Below are 11,522 nucleotides of genomic sequence, written 5' to 3'. Positions count from 1 at the left end.
CACCAGGGCAGTGTAAAACAGAAGGTCCTCCCCACACCAGGGTAGTGTAAAACAGAAGGTCCTCCACACCAGGGCAGTGTAAAACAGAAGGTCATCCACACCATGGCAGTGTAAAACAGAAGGTCCTCCCCACACCAGGGTAGTGTAAAACAGAAGGTCATCCACACCAGGGAGAGGCAGAGGGGATTCTCAGACATTCTGGAAGAGAGCCGAGCAAGATTGTAGCCGTGACTGTTGATAATGCTGGCAATATGGATGTTGCAATCAAGAGGCTACACATCCTAAAAATAGGATGCTTTGCTCACACAACAAATGGCAGCGCAGAAAATCTACAAAATGACTTCCATTGATAAATGGGCTGCCCGAATCAGAGCTGTGGTTGTGTCCAAAACAGTCTTGAAGGAAAAGCAGCAGCTCCTTGGTAAGAAGCCAGTTCAGTCAATGAAAGTTATTTAGAAATTCCCACATTTAACAATTCAAGTCAATATTTAAGTGTGCAGTAATTAAATGTATATGTTGTTATGTGTTGTTGTTTCAGTCCTTCTGCAACACTCACTCATCCTTGATGTGAAGACTAGAGGTCAACCGATTAATTGGAATGGCTGATTAATTAGGGCCGATTTCAAGTTTTCATAACAATCGGAAATCTGTATTTTTGGAACAGATTTTTATTTTTTACAACTTTATTTAAAGTCAGTTAAGAACACCTTATTTTCAATGGCGGCCTAGGAACGGTGGGTTAGCTGCCTTGTTCAGGGGCAGAACGACAGATTTTTACCTTGTCAGCTCTGGGATTCAGTCTTGCAACCTTACGGTTAACTAGTTCAACGCTCTAACCACCTGCCTCACGAGGAGCCTGCCTGTTACGCGAATGCAGTAAGAAGCCAAGGTAAGTTGCTAGCTAGCATTAAACTTCTTATAAAAAACAATCAATCAATCATAATCACTAGTTAACTACACATGGTTGATGATATTACTAGTTTATCTAGCGTGTCCTGCGTTGCATATAATCGATGCAACACTGGGGGATGATTTAACAAAAGCGCATTTGCGAAAAAAGCACAATTGTTGCACGACTGTACCCCTAGCATAAACACCAATGCCTTTCTTAAAATCCAGACACAGAAGTATATATTTTTAAACCTTAGCTAAAATAAATCCAGGTTAGCAGGCAATATTATCTTGCGTTCAGTTCTCTTGCGTTCATTGTACGCAGAGTCAGGGTATATACACAACAGTTTGGGCAGCCTGGCTCATTGCAAACTAATTTGGCAGAATTTTACATAATTATGACATAACATTGAAGGTTGTACAATGTAGCAAGAATATTTAGACTTAGGGATGCTACCCGTTAGATTAAAAAAACGAACGGTTCCGTATTTCACTGAAATAATAAACGTTTTGTTTTCGAAATGATAGTTTCCGGATTCAACCATATTAATGACCTATTTCTGTGTGTTATGTTATAATTAAGTCTATTATTTGATCATTGATAGAGCAGTCTGACTGAGCGATGGTAGGCAGCAGGCTTGTAAGCATTCATTCAAACAGCACTGTCGTGCGTTTTGCCAGAAGCTCTTCGCAAGCAAGCCTATCAGTCTAATGGCTGGTGTAACCAATGTGAAATGGCTAGCTAGTTAGCGGGGTGCGCTCTAACAGCGTTTCAAACGTCACTCGTTCTGAGACTTGGAGTAGTTATTCCCCTTGCTCTGCAAGGGCCGCAGCTTTTGTGGAGCGATGGGTAACGCTGCTTCGAGTGTGGCTGTTGTCGATGTGTTCCTGGTTCGAGCCCAGGTAGGGGCGAGGAGAGGAACGGAAGCTATACTGTTACACTGGCAATATTAAAGTGCCTATAAGAACATCCAATAGTCAAAGGTATATGAAATACAAATGGTATAGAGAGAGTCCTATAATAACTACAACCTAACACTTCTTACCTGAGAATATTGAAGACTCATGTTAAAAGGAACCACCAACTTTCATATGTTCTCATGTTCTGAGCAAGGAACGTTAGCTTTTTTATATGGCACATATTGCACTTTTACTTCTCCAACACTTTGGTTTTGCATTATTTAAACCAAATTGAACATGTTTCATTATTTATTTGAGGATAAATAGATTTTTATTGATGTATTATATTAAGTTAAAATAAGTGTTCATTCAGTATTGTTGTAATTGTCATTATTATAATATATATATTTTTAAATATATATATATATATATATATATATATATATATATATATATATATATATATATATTTTTTAAATATATATTTTTTTGGTCCTCCTATAATCATATTCGGTCGACCTCTAGTGAAGACCAGATGGAACGCGATCCAAGCAGCAGCATTGGACCCACGACTGTGAAAAGCAATGACCAAGGATAACCTGGACCATCTGAAAGACGAGGACTTCCATAAGACTGAGGAGTTTGACCAGTTCATCCGAATCCTCTATACATCCACAATGTGTGTGTCATGTGAATAGAATGCCACCTGTGGACAGATCATATCCATCCTCCACAAACTGGAAGAGAACTTCACTGTGAAAAATGAAGATACAACGTTTGTGACAACCATCAAAGAGAAGGTGTGGAAGATTCTCTCCGAGCGCTATCAGGATGAGGACATTCAAGCCTTCCTGCATCAAGCCACAGCAATGGACCCCAGATTTAAAGAGAGGCCGGTGAGTGACGCCACCTGGGACAGGCTGAGGAAGGCAACTGTTGAGGCCAATGTGACAGGAGCAAAACCAGGGCTGTCAGAGGAGCCGGAGCAGACAGACACAGAGCACCAGCAACAGGAGGAGGAGTCTGAAGGAGAAGGTGTGCATTGGAGTGCCTTGGAGGAGCTGTCTCAGATGAGGACAGGGAGTTGAGGTTGATGATCCAACAGGACACCTGGTCCCTCACCCTCAGCGAGCGTGTTGACCTAGAGGTGGAGCTCTACAAAGGCCTGCCTCCCATCCCCATGGCTGAAGATCCTGTGATGTAGTGGTGGGAGAAGAGAACTACTCTGCCCCTCCTCACAAACATTGCAACAAGCTACCTCTGTGCTCAAGCCTCCTCCACCCCTAGTCAGAGGGTATTTTCGACTGCAGGGAATACAATAAGCCAGGAGAGGTCCCGGCTTCTGCCAGAGAAGGCAAATATGTTGATCTTTCTCCAGAACTGCTAAGAAGTGTTAGTCCTTTTACAGCCTACCTGCAGGCCCCACCCATGTTGCTCTATACCACTGTATTGTATTTTACAGCCTACCTGCAGGCCCCACCCATGTTGCTCTATACCACTGTATAGTCCTTCTACAGCCTACCTGCAGGCCCCACCCATGTTGCTCTATACCACTGTCTTAGGGATGGAGCGAGGGTTAGGGGAGGAGAGGAGGGATGGAGCGAGGGTTAGGGGAGGAGAGGAGGGATGGAGCGAGGGTTAGGGGAAGAGAGGAGGGATGGAGCGAGGGTTAGGGGAAGAGAGGAGGGATGGATGGAGCGAGGGTTAGGGGAGGAGAGGAGGGATGGATGGCGCGAGGGTTAGGGGAGGAGAGGAGGGATGGATGGCGCGAGGGTTAGGGGAGGAGAGGAGGGATGGAGCGAGGGTTATGGGAGGAGAGGAGGGATGGAGCGAGGGTTAGGGGAGGAGAGGAGGGATGGAGCGAGGGTTAGGGGAGGAGAGGAGGGATGGAGCGAGGGTTAGGGGAGGAGAGGAGACATGAGAGGGAGATGGATGCTAATCAGAATCTGCAGGGACACAATAATAAAACTGCCGACATCAAATGTCAACGGAGAGAGAGAAAGAGATGTAGGCTAGAAAGAGAGTGAGTCACATGGAGGGAAAGGAAAAATGCAATTCTCTGATAAGTTAAATGTTTCCCCATCGGAGTGAAAGAAACTCGGGGTTAGATGTGTGTGTGTGTGTGTGTGTATGTGTGTGCGCGCACGTGTTTCTCTCTATAGCCATAAAGCCTTGAGTCAACCTTGACTTCACTCCAACAGAGTCATATTAAATCCAAACCAAATGTTCTCTATCACACACACACACACACACACACACACACACACACACACACACACACACACACACACACACACACACACACACACACACACACACACACACACACACACACACACACACCATTCTGTGTAGTGAGATTATAGAACCAAGTTATCCTCTCTTTCATTTGACTTGTCTTTGTGGGCTCATCCCTGAGGATATCTGGAGACTCACTCTCTCTCCGTCCTCTCTACTGCTGGAACAATGTACGCAGTATGAGAAACAACAGAGAGAGATGGAGGGGTATACTGTAGGAGAGGGAGGAGTATACTGTAGGAGAGGGAGGAGTAGTGAGGGGGAGAGAGAGATGGAGGGGTATACTGTAGGAGAGGGAGGAGTAGTGAGGGAGAGAGAGAGATGGAGGGGTATACTGTAGGAGATGGAGGAGTAGTGAGGGGGAGAGAGATGGAGGGGTATACTGTAGGAGAGGGAGGAGTATACTGTAGGAGAGGGAGGAGTAGTGAGGGGGAGAGAGAGATGGAGGGGTATACTGTAGGAGAGGGAGGAGTAGTGAGGGGGAGAGAGAGATGGAGGGGTATACTGTAGGAGAGGGAGGAGTATACTGTAGGAGAGGGAGAAGTAGTGAGGGGGAGAGAGAGATGGAGGGGTATACTGTAGGAGAGAGAGGAGTATATTGTAGAAGAGGGAGGAGTATACTGTAGGAGAGGGAGGAGTAGTGAGGGGGAGAGAGAGATGGAGGGGTATACTGTAGGAGAGGGAGGAGTATACTGTAGGAGAGGGAGGAGTATACTGTAGGAGAGGGAGGAGTAGTGAGGGGGAGAGAGAGATGGAGGGGTATACTGTAGGAGAGGGAGGAGTAGTGAGGGGGAGAGAGAGATGGAGGGGTATACTGTAGGAGAGGGAGGAGTAGTGAGGGGGAGAGAGATGGAGGGGTATACTGTAGGAGATGGAGGAGTAGTGAGGGGGAGAGAGAGATGGAGGGGTATACTGTAGGAGATGGAGGAGTAGTGAGGGGGAGAGAGATGGAGGGGTATACTGTAGGAGAGGGAGGAGTATACTGTAGGAGAGGGAGGAGTAGTGAGGGGGAGAGAGAGATGGAGGGGTATACTGTAGGAGATGGAGGAGTAGTGAGGGAGAGAGAGAGATAGAGGGGTATACTGTAGGAGATGGAGGAGTAGTGAGGGAGAGAGATGGAGGAGTATACTGTAGGAGAGGGAGGAGTAGTGAGGGGGAGAGAGAGATGGAGGGGTATACTGTAGGAGAGGGAGGAGTAGTGAGGGAGAGAGAGAGATGGAGGGGTATACTGTAGGAGAGGGGGAGAGAGAGATGGAGTATACTGTAGGAGAGGGGGAGAGAGAGATGGAGGGGTATACTGTAGGAGAGGGGGAGAGAGAGATGGAGTATACTGTAGGAGAGGGGGAGAGAGAGATGGAGGAGTATACTGTAGGAGAGGGGGAGAGAGAGATGGAGTATACTGTAGGAGAGGGGGAGAGAGAGATGGAGTATACTGTAGGAGAGGGGGAGAGAGAGATGGAGGGGTATACTGTAGGAGAGGGGGAGAGAGAGATGGAGGGGTATACTGTAGGAGAGGGGGAGAGAGAGATGGAGGGGTATACTGTAGGAGAGGGAGGAGTAGTGAGGGGGAGAGAGAGATGGAGGGGTTGCAAAAGAGAGGAAGAGAAGAGAGTTGAACAGGAGTCAGGAGCCGCCCGAGGTCGAAGTTGCCCTTAAGCACAGATCTAGGATCAGTTGATCCTCTCCATAACCTCAGTGAAAATCCTACAATACAAGCTACATCTACACAGGGTTTGCTCACGCTAACCAGCTTCAGTTAGTTTCACATTCCAACTCTGGCTTCATCCGTACTACAACGGTGGATATTGCTTGTCCTTCTGACACCTACTGTAGCAGGCTTGTAACTGCGTGTGCATGTTGCGCATGGTTAGACGAACAGAGAACTCGTCATTGAGACAACGGTGAAACAAGTGTCAGTGGCACATTTTCATTTGTTCCCAAATCAAAATGAAAGAATAGTTATCTGGCAGTTTCAATAGGCTACAGTGTGAAAGAGGCTGACAATTATATTAGTCATCATTAATGCAGCCTGGTGTGAACAAGCACCTTTTTACCCAGCTTACAGCTACAAAAGTTACTGTGCGTGAAGTTTCAAATGCATTGTCATTACTAAATGTGTCAAATTACACGTTAACATTGTCATTACTAAATGTGTCAAATTACACATTAACATTGTCATTACTAAATGTGTCAAATTACACATTAACATTGTCATTACTAAATGTGTCAAATTACACATTAACATTGTCATTACTAAATGTGTCAAATTACACATTAACATTGTCATTACTAAATGTGTCAAATTACACATTAACATTGTCATTACTAAATGTGTCAAATTACACATTAACATTGTCATTACTAAATGTGTCAAATTACACGTTAACATTGTCATTACTAAATGTGTCAAATTACACATTAACATTGTCATTACTAAATGTGTCAAATTACACATTAACATTGTTTTTTTACACGAAAAAAACATTTGATAAATCAAATAATTAAATCACCCTTTCTCAAATGAAGGGGATGATGGCGATCTTTGCGAGAGTGAGGGAATCTGATTTAATTGGTCTTCAAGTCGCAGCTCAGACACTTCATGCAGGATAAATGGAGTTAGCCTGCCCTGGAGATGGATTCGTTGCCATAGAAATGTACCTGGCCAAAAGGCCCGTCACTTTTGTGGTACTGGTCATGAGTTCTTTCTCCGTCATACCATCATCATGTTGCTCTCCTTCCTGAATGAGGACAGGAGGTTAACCTCTCTGCGCACCGAATGAATGAAATTCCACAACATACATAGCTACATAAATAGTCATATTAAACATTCATGAAAATACAAGTGCTACTCCAACTGCGTTGTCAGATTTTTAAAAAACACGATGTGATTATCTGAGCATAGAGCCCCATAATAAACAACTATTTCAACCAGCACAGGCGTAACATCACAAACTGCAATAAAATAAATAGTTTACCTCTGAAGATCTTCCTCTGTTTGCAATCCCAATGCTCATTGTTATACAATGAATGGTCTTTTGTTTGATAAAATCTATTTTTTTTTAGCCTAACACGAAACATTTTGTGAACCGCTTGTGTCGTGAATTCCGTCTCATTCCATATTTGACGACACATTCGAGGTAAATACACACACAAAATGTGACTTTTCCAGTCATGTTTGGTGTCATTGCAATCAACTGGTTTGTTTGTAACACAACCAAACCTGATGGGTCATTTCGCGGGACGTATTGACTGAAAGAAACCGATTTGAAGACAAGTAATGACATCATTGTGCACCAATGATTTGCCCGCTGTTTCGTTGAATGACTGTATTTTAACCCAATGACCACTGATCGTCTTGAAATCTAGCTGGGTAGATAGCCAATGAGCTGAGGTAAACGGCAATATGTACTGATTATGTGTTGGAAGACCAACCCATGTAGTAAACTCCGGCGTAAAGAGGGTCATTTGCCATAAAAGTTTCATACCGGAAGGAGCAACGCATGTTGCACACAGCATTGTTTTGGTAAAGCGCATATTCAGCTGTTTATCAATCATTATGGCAACTAAGTCAGGGAAAGCTAAATCTAAGTCTAGATATACAGATGTACATAAAATTTTAAAAGAAATTGATCGAGGACTATTCAATATTTTTTGAACGGAGAGGACATCGTTTTGGACTGGTAAGTTCTTCTCATGCTAATGCCGTTGTTTGAAATTAATCATTTAAAATATTATTTGTGAAATGAAATAGCCTATTTGAGGCTGTTGAGGGGAGGGCAGGCCCACAGCAATGGCCAAAGTGAAATGGAGACAGTAGATACAGCTGGTCTGTCATAACATAATAGAGACAGTAGATCTAGCTGAAATGTCATAATATAAATGAGACAGTAGATCTAGCAGGTCTATAATAATATATTCAACCTTATGTTCCCCGTACTCTATATATATATATATATATGTTTATTATACCTGTTGATACAGGGCTCATATGTGAAACTATTCTAACTCAAAATTTTCTTTCACAGTGACACTGACTCCGAATGGGAGCCCCCAGTGCCAAGGTGTCCACCCCCCACTGAAGCTGGTTCATCAGCTCCTGCCACAAGTGGTGTTCATCTGCCCAAATGTATTTCTGCAGGCATGGATGTGCTATGGCACCTGGCATCAGCAGCACAATATTGTGTAGAGGACTGAGGGTCTTCCAAATATTGAAAGTGTTATTTTGTAAATGGGGGGTGTGTTAGAATACCATTTTGGTATTTTGTATATAGTTATTCCATTCAAAATGTATAACTTCACAAATTTGGCCACTTGGGTACATGTGGGCTACTTGTGTGGGACACCTGGGTGACTTCATGAGAAATGTCATGTAGCACACTCATTTTGGAAGTTATCATTCTGAAACTTTGCACAAGTACTGTTGCCCGCTTATATTTTTCACTGAAATTGTCCCCATCATCCTATCTGAATGTTTGTTTTACCTTGTTAATTTTAAAGATGATACAACAATCAAAAGAAAACAACATTTTTTATTGTATTATCTAAACCAGATCTAGTGTGTTATATTCTCCTACATTCAACTCACAAACTTCAGTGCTTTTTTCCAAATGGTACCAAGAATATGCATAGCTCTAAGAGGTTTTAACAGACTGTACCTCCCTCCCTCTCTCCACAGTGAGGGATAGAGCAGAGGGCTATAAAAGTGTAATTTGCTCAATTTTCTTCGGGAAACCAAATTAAATTTCTTTCCTCGTTTCAATCTGTTAACATTCAGACGGCCGGCGCAGGCAGATAGAGCATTACCCACACACGCCTGCAACTAACAACCCTCTCACTCACTATACGCACGTACTCCAATTCAGCCCGTAATGGGCTAGTAAAAGTGAGAGAGAGAGAGAGAGAGAAAGAAAGAGAGAGAGAGAGAGGACAGAGAGCGAGAGAGAGGACAGAGAGAGGACAGAGAGAGAGAGAGAGAGAACAGAGAGAGAGAGAGAGAGGACAGAGAGAGAGAGAGAGGACAGAGAGAGAGGACAGAGAGAGAGAGAGAGGACAGAGAGAGAGAGAGAGGACAGAGAGAGAGAGAGGACAGATAGAGAGAGAGGACAGATAGAGAGAGAGGAGAGAGAGAGAGAGAGGACAGAGAGAGAGAGAGAGGACAGAGAGAACAGAGAGAGGACAGAGAGTGGGCATGTCAAGAGTGGGCAGGCATGTCTGCCTGAATTCAATTAGTGTCTGTTTCAGTTATTTTCTGTCTTTTTAAAAAACATCGCTCTCATCCTCCTTCCCTATATTTCTCTCTCTCCTTCATTTCCTCCCTCCGTTTCCTTCGGTGGTCTGGGAGCTAATAGCTCCCTCCTTTGTTCTGGTAGAATAATGTACTGCTGTAAGGCTAGCTACTAGTGTAGTGGTGGATGGAACACAATGACAATAGAACAGTCGAGAGGATTTTAGTTGTTAGCCCAGCCTCACTCTGATCCCACTCACTAATTACACTGGTTTCCATGCACACCACAATTATACCCAGCACACACGCTGATGCTGCTGCTGACGCTATCTCCACTACACTCAACACAGTGCGCACGCGCGCACACACACACACACACACACACACACACACACACACACACACACACACACACACACACACACACACACACACACACACACACACACACACACACACACACACACACACACACACACACACAAAAACATCAGAGGAAGATAGCTGGATATTTAAATCTAGATTGTTCGTCTCGGTAGCTCCATAAATTCACTAAACTAAGGGGTTATTCATGTTCATTCACATCAAGTCGTCTCAACTCTGCATGGGCCTCAGTTCCCGGTCAGATGAAAGTTTAGCATTCGTGACTACTACACCTCTACCACTACACCTCTAACCACTACTACTACACCTCTACCACTACACCTCTAACCACTACTACTACACCTCTACCACTACACCTCTACCACTACCACCTCTACCACTACCACTACACCTCTACCACTACCACTACACCACACCTCTACCACTACACCTCTACCACTATCACTACACCTCTACCACTATCACTACACCTCTACCACTACTACTACACCTCCACCATTACCACTACACCACTACACCTCTACCACTACCACTACACCTCTACCACTACACCTCTAACCACTACTACTACACCGCTACCACTACACCTCTAACCTCTACTACTACACCTCTAACCTCTACCACTACACCTCTAACCTCTATCACTACACCTCTAACCTCTAACCTCTACACCTCTACCTCTACACCTCTACACCTCTAACCTCTACACCTCTACACCTCTACTACAACACCTCCACTACAACTACAACACCTCCACTACTACTACAACACCTCCACTACTACTACAACACCTCCACTACTACAACACCTCCACTACTACTACAACAACAACACCTCCACTACTACTACAACACCTCCACTACTACTACAACACCTCCACTACTACTACAACAACACCTCCACTACTACTACAACAACTCCACTACTACTACTACTACTATTACAACAACACCACTACTACTACTATTACTACTACTACTACAACACCTCCACTACTACAACACCTCCACTACTACTACTACAACAACACCTCCACTACTACTACAACAACACCTCCACTACTACTACAACACCTCCACTACTACTACAACACCTCCACTACTACTAAAACACCTCCACTACTACTAAAACACCTCCACTACTACTAAAACACCTCCACTACTACTACAACAACACCTCCACTACTACTACAACACCTCCACTACTACTACTATTACTATGACAACAACACCACTACTACTACTATTACTACTACTACTACAACACCTCCACTACTACTACACCTCCACTACTACAACACCACTACTACTACTACAACACCTCCACTACTACACCTCCACTAATACTACTACAACACCTCCACTACTACTACAACAACACCTCCACTACTACTACTACTACTACTACTACTACAACACCTCCACTACTACTACTACTAGAGGTCGACCGATTAAGCGGAATGGCCGATTAATTAGGGCCGATTTTTTTTGCACCTTTATTTAACTAGGCAAGTCAGTTAAGAACACACTCTTATTTTCAATGACGGCCTAGGAACGGTGGGTTAACTGCCTCATTCAGGGGCAGAACGACAGATTTTCACCTTGTCAGCTCGGGGGATCCAATCTTGCAACCTTACAGTTAACTAGTCCTTGTGCACTCCACAAGGAGACTGCCTGTTATGCGAATGCAGTAAGCATAACAGTTGCTAGCTAGCATTAAACCTATCTTAGAAAAACAATCCATCAATCATAATCACTAGTTAACAACACATGGTTGACGATATTACTAGATATTATCTAGCGTGTCCAAATCTGACTGAGCATAC

The sequence above is a fragment of the Oncorhynchus clarkii genome, chromosome 31 (genome assembly GCF_045791955.1).
Source record: "Oncorhynchus clarkii lewisi isolate Uvic-CL-2024 chromosome 31, UVic_Ocla_1.0, whole genome shotgun sequence".
Lineage (NCBI taxonomy): Eukaryota > Metazoa > Chordata > Actinopteri > Salmoniformes > Salmonidae > Oncorhynchus > Oncorhynchus clarkii.
This window is presented reverse-complemented; position numbering follows the sequence as displayed.